The following is a 6,647-nucleotide window of genomic DNA, read 5'->3' as shown; positions in this document are numbered from 1 at the left end:
ATAATGATATTAACAATATTAATAATTATTATTATTTTATTTATAAAACACCTTTCAGAACACCCAGGGACACTTTACAGCAAGAAACATATCAGATAAGATTGTGTAAAAACAAGCACAGTGCAAAGACCAACAGGACCAAACAAATGCTGTTTTTAGATCGACATCCTGCTGGTCTGTTGTGTAGACCGCATGATGTCTGTATCACCTGCTACACTCTGATCCGCTCACATCAGCACCTCCACTCACTCATCTCTTGTCAACCACCATTTCTTATATTTGAAGCTTTTTCCTGAGGCTGAAAGTATAAGACAGCAAGGTTCTGTGACATCAAATTTTAAATGAATTGGTCCTCCCTATCTTTTGGACACTTGCTGAGCATGACATATCAGGCTTTTTGCAGCTTTTGTTAAGACCATGCCCGTTTCAAATAATAAATGGATGATGCACATGTTATATTATTTGTTTTTTCTCCTGGACGTTTGTCAGGTTTGACCGGTGATGTGCCATGGTCTCCTGAATTCAGTCTTTCTGTCTTAAAGGGATTAGTTTAGTCATTTCTAAAACGATGTTTATCAGATATTTATGAGTAGTTATACTTTATCAGCCATGACATCATCAGTCATTGAGCTCAGTCAGCTCAAACCAGAGAAGTCATCAGGTCTCTCTTGTAAATGAGTCCTCGAGGCTCATTGGGATTTACCTGTCTAAATAAAGGTTGAATGAAAAAGTGAGTTTAACATTAACAACACTTTATGTATTTTGAGCTACTGTAAAGCAGAAAATGATTACAGTCTTATTCAAGCTAAACACTGTCAAGTAAAACATCCAGAGAAAAACAACTTTATTGTTGCCAAAATGATACATCATCATCATCCATCCATTTTCTTTACCTTCAATTTGTGTCTGGGTCATGAGGAGCTGACACCAATCTTTAGCAGTCACTGTGAGTGAAGCAGGAACAGATGTGAACAGATGACAGGTCCATCACAGGGACAGAGACAAACAACTGTTCACACTCTTTCACAATTTGGAGTTATCAATGAGCATGCATGTTTTTGATCTGTGGGAGGAAACCGGAGTACCCAGAGCAAACTCACACATGCACAGAGGGAACATGTAAAGGCCAACACACAGAAAGGCCAACCTGCAACCTTTTTCCTGTGAGCACAAAGTCTGGTCATAAATATTTTGTGGTTGTAAATCATTTTTGTAACCTTTTAAAATAAATTTGTTCTTTGTGCATGTTTAGATGTGAATTTGTTTGTGCAAAAAATAGTATTTGTATAAAATGATGACACAAGTTGTGAATCTTTTTGCAAGAGTCTGTTTACTGATACAAAAAAAAAAACTATGTGTAGAACTCTGCCTGCGAGTTTCAACTTACAAGTAAGATTTTTGGCCAGATTGTTCTTCCTCTCAACTGATTGGGCAATGTCATGTCTGTCATGAGGGGGTGGCGCTTTACTGATTTTTTTACTTGTACTCCATCCATCCATCCATCCATCCATCCATTTTCTTTACCCACTTCTTCCTTTTTGGGACACAGGGGTCACTGGTGCCCATATCCAGCAGTCACTGTGCGATGGGCGGAGGACACCCATGACAGGTCTCCAGTCCATCACAGAGACACAGAGAGACAAACAAGCATCCACTCTCTCACATCTAGGGACAATTTAGAGTTACCAATCAGACTAACATGCATGTTTCTGGTCTGTGGGAGGAAACCGGTGTACCCAGAGAAAACCCTCATATGCATGAAGAGAACATGCAAACTCTAGCCAAAAAGGCCCCCAGGCATTTGATTCAAGCTACCTTCTCGCTGAGAGACAACAGCTCTACCAACTGCACTGCCACCACCGTGCCACGCCGTATGTCTTGAGATAGCATTACTTTATGGTGTAGTAGAGGAACAAAAACAAAATCATTGTCCAGATGTGTATTTCTGAAAATCACGTTTGGTTACTGTGGATAGTTTTCACGTGACCCGCTAGCTGGGCGGGTGCTTCACTTTTCCCACCCACATTTTGATGGTGTCGGTCCTGGGGCTCAAACCAGAGACCTTTTGATGACAGGGTTGCCTTCTCTAATCTCTGTGCTGCCAGTCCCTCTTTGTTCAAATCATAAATTATACCACTAAAATAATATTTCATATTGTGGTTTATCTGCATTTTATACAACCAGCCTTTAGACAGTTTACCAGATCCAGTGAAGTTCCATACTGGGTGAGGCCTAATTATTGCTGTCATGTGTGAACATTAGATTTACACATACTCATGTCTCTGTCACATTGAATGTCCTGTTTTGAGAACAGACGAGGTCATTTCTGCTCTTTGGCCTCGCCTTAATCTCCAAGTGTGCTGAAGTGAGCTTTAGTTGAGAACAATGCCCCTCAGAATGCCAGCAGTGAAACTCTGCAGTGCCACTAAAAATGGATCACAAACAAGTAACGTACACAAACTGAGCAAAGTCAAAAAAGAAAATTCACTTCTGAGGGCACAGAAATGTCCCTCAACTGTTTGTTGAGCTGAAGGACAACGGATCTTCCCCAAACCACAAAGCATTAAGAGTACGTCTTATTTTTCTTCTGACAGCTGAACCAAGCTGAAACATTCCCCACAGAATCTAAAACCATCAATCATAAACAGAGAATTTAGTTACAGACGATTGCATTACACGAGTCTGAGAAAATCTAGTTTATATCTGATTCCTTTTAACAACCTTAGCCCTGCATAGGAGTCTGATTGTGTTAAAACCACATAGGTAGATGTGTGTGTGTGTGTGTGTGTGTGTGTGTGTGTATGGTGGGGGTTTAAAAGTATAAGTAGGGATCTTATTTCTCATGGGACGCATCAGATAAAATCTATGAGAGAGAATCGAGCCAGGCTATTATATTGTGTTTTAGAACATTTATATGCAACTACAAAACGTCCTAATGCAGAAAAAGAATGGATGTCTTTAGAAACCAAATATGATCATATCACATCACAGCACACCACTTAAGTTTTACTTAATATATGAACAAGAAAATAAGACAAGTACAACGCTGGCTCATCGGTTGTGACAAAAATCTGCATCACCATCTGCAAGAATACCTTAAGATGAAAATGGTGCAGGAATAACATTGATTGGACTCATTAGAAATGAATGAACCTTCTGTTGTATTTTATGAATGGCTGCTCCTTTCTGATTGCTCTTATGTTTCTGGGCTTCATATATGAAGGCATTCGCACATAAAGGTTGTTTGTGCCATAGTCCATGCACATGTCAGGATGTATAAAGTTGTGTGTAAACACAAACAAACATATAAGGAAGGCACTGCTCGGTCTGAGCAACCTCTGACATAGCTCTACACAGCTTGATGCACGTTGTATATGTTTTCATTAATCTTTATTGCTTTTTGGAACACTTCTACTGCGCCATCAATATATTGACAGGAGTGGTGTTTCATTTGCTTTGCAAATGGACTATTATCATAAACCTATGCCTCACAAATGGATTTTGTTTGCAACTTGCACCGTCTTCACAATTCTGCCAGAGGCTCACCTACTCGACACTGTTGGAGCTCGGCTGTCTTTTACCGGAACAGGTGAACGTACCAGTTTAAATCAAGAATACACCTCAGAAAATACATCGGGAGCACAAACAGAAAAAAACATGGAGGAAAAGAAGTTCCAGAGGAGGGATACGGGACAGACTTCAGAGGAGAGGCAGTCTGTTCCCTTTACCTGCCATAACCCTGTCAAACCTAAGATTGCTTCTGAACAAGAGCGAGGAACTTTCTATACATCCAACATGATACAGACTATCGACTAAAGAGTTTTAACGTTTTGACAGGGGCACAGCAAAAACACAGATGTGAATTGGGGGCGATGGCTGTCAACAGAAGGTGGGCAACTAACTTTACAGTAGGAGAGAAATAAAGCTATGAACACTATGAGCTGACTGTGCCGTTCAGACCACACTACCTACCTCGGGAGTTCTCTCAAAAAACAGTTATGTTAATGTATGTGCCATGACCCGATTTTAATCTGGCTGCAGGAAAAATAGCAGACAGTTTTAATAGAGCTGCTGATCACAGCAGAGAACAGCCTTTGTTTTTAGTAGAGATTTTAACAGATGTGATATCACCAAATATATCAATACTCCCAACTAGACAGCAACATATACTGGACTTGTGCTTTGGTGACCCAAATGCATACGCAGCAAAATCACGTCCACCTCTTGGTCGTTCTGACCATAACGTCATATTTTTGCTGCCGAGCTATCGTTCCAAATGTAAAATGGAGCAACACCTCTCAAAGTCTGTTAAACTCTGGAACAACGAAGCAGCTGAAACACTGAAGCTGTTTTGAACCAACTGACTGGAATTTGTTTTTTTCATGGTTGCAGAAATGATCTTGATGTTTTAACAAATCTGATAAACTCTTGTGATCTGTTTTGTGAGAACATCACTCCCACCAAACACATAATCTATCCAAACAATAACGAATGGATATCTAATAACATGAAAACCTGCCTGGTTCTAAAGAGGACGGATTTCTTAAAAGGGGCTATGCAACAGGTGAAGGATTTGCAAAAGGAGTTTAAAGCAAAGGCAAATATAGCAAAAATAGAATAAAATAGATAAATAAAAATAAAATAAAATAATAAAATAGATAGAACGTTAACTTCAGAAAATCCAAGGGATGCATGGCGGGGTCTAAATCCCATGATGGGCAGTTTCCAAGCCTACATAAATAGACTGCCTGGACCCAACCTCCTTTGCAGAACAACTGAACAGTTACTTCACCAGATTCAACAGCACTTCCACTCCAACCAGCTGGATCCCACAAATCACCAACACCACTCTCAAAGACATAATTATTGATGAATGGCTCGTCTCTTCCATCCTCCGTCAAGTTAATGCACACAATGTCCCTGGTCCTGACATTGGTAGAGTGCTGAAGGAGTGCTCCACTCATCTAACTGGGCCCCTTACTAAACTGTTTCAGAAACTACTGGATTCTGGTTGTGTCCCCAGTCAATGGAAGGAATCCCACATTGTTCGAATCTTCATGCTGAAAGGTCTAAAAGGATTACAGACCAGTAGCATTAAAATCAGTTTTGAGTAAATGTATGGCGAGAGTGTTGTGTGAGCTCCTGGCTGACATGGTGGCTGACAAACTGGATCCATTACAGTTTGCCTACAAACCAAGACGTGGTGTGGAGGATGCAAGCTTCACACTTTTGGACATGGTCGCAAAAAATCTGAACTCTGTCCACCCTCACACTATGATTTTATTCATGGATTTCCACCTTTAACACTGTTAATATTAATAACCTGCTGCAATATCTGTCAGATCTTCAGGTTCATTTAAACTTGATTTTATGGATTCAGTGCTTTTTAATGGACAGACGATAACAGGTGTTTTTAAATGGTTTTAAGTTAAACAAATTGATATTAAACACAAAACTTCCCCAAGGATGCGTTTTATCTCCTATTCTCCTCTATTTACACAAAATCTATTTCATGCAACAGTGAAGAAATGACCTTTCTAAATATGCAGATGACATTCAACCTTTATTTATACAGGTTAGTCTCATGGCTCTGGTGGCACACCTGACCAGACCTGATACTCTGTCCAGCTATGAGCAGAGAGTCCACAATATCTTCATGACATTGTCACTCAATTTGCTGGAGCTGAATGTTTCAAAGACTAAGGAACTGTGTTGTGGGGGTTGATTCCAAATACCAGAACTGTTGTTTAAACCACTGACCACGCACGGACAGCAGGTGGAGCAGGTGGATGTTTTTAAGTACCTCAGCACAGAGATAGACACAAACATGTATTTCTCACAGCACACTGACTCAATTTAAAAGAAGGCCCAACAACATCTTTACCTGCTGAGGAAACTAAAGACCTTTCATGTCAGCAGGAGCAGACTGACCTGACAAGTCCCTGATTGAGTCCCTTTTAATATTTCATCCTGGTTCAAGCTCATTAAGGTAAAACATCCATCCATCCTTCCATTTTCTTCCGCTTATCCGTGGTCAGGTCACGGGGGTAGCAGCTTAAGTAGGGAGGCCCAGACTTCGCCCAGACTTCCCTCTCTCCAGCCACTTGGGCCAGCTCCTCCGGGGGAATCCCGAGGCATTCCCAGGCCAGCCGAAAAACATAGTCCCTCCAGCGGGTCCTAGGTCTTCCTCTGGGTCTCCTCCCCATGGGACGTGTCTGGAACACCTCACCAGGGAGGCGTCCAGGAGGCATCCTAACCAGATGCCCGAGCCACCTCAACTGGCTCCTCTCGACGTGGAGAAGCAGCGGCTCTACTCTGAGTCTTGACTCAGCTCTCTTCACCACAACAGATCTGTACAGCACCCGCTTCACTGCAGACATTGCGCCTATCCGCCTATTGATCTCACGTTCCATTTTTCCCTCATTCGTGAACAAGACCCCAAGATACTTGAACTCTTCCACTTGAGGCAAGACCTCCTCCCTGACCCGAAGAGAGCACTCTACCCTTTTCCGGCTCAAGACCATGGCCTCGGATTTGGAGGAACTGATCTTCATCCCGGCCGTGTCGCACTCGGCTGCGAACCGCTCCAGCGAAAGCTGTAGATCACGATCTGATGAAGCCAATAGGACCACATCATCTGCAAAAAG

The 6,647-nt window shown here is 41.7% G+C and overlaps 1 protein-coding gene across 1 annotated transcript in view; it reads left to right on the top strand.

Moving 5' to 3' along the window:
* The window catches only part of ptprua (protein tyrosine phosphatase receptor type Ua), a 502,564-nt gene that overhangs the window by 307,955 nt on the left and 187,962 nt on the right, over positions 1-6,647 (top strand). The gene's annotated exons all lie outside the window — the stretch shown is intronic.

This window comes from Nematolebias whitei, chromosome 19 (genome assembly GCF_014905685.2).
Source record: "Nematolebias whitei isolate Nwh7 chromosome 19, NemWhi1, whole genome shotgun sequence".
NCBI classification, from domain to species: domain Eukaryota; kingdom Metazoa; phylum Chordata; class Actinopteri; order Cyprinodontiformes; family Rivulidae; genus Nematolebias; species Nematolebias whitei.
This window is presented reverse-complemented; position numbering and strand designations above follow the sequence as displayed.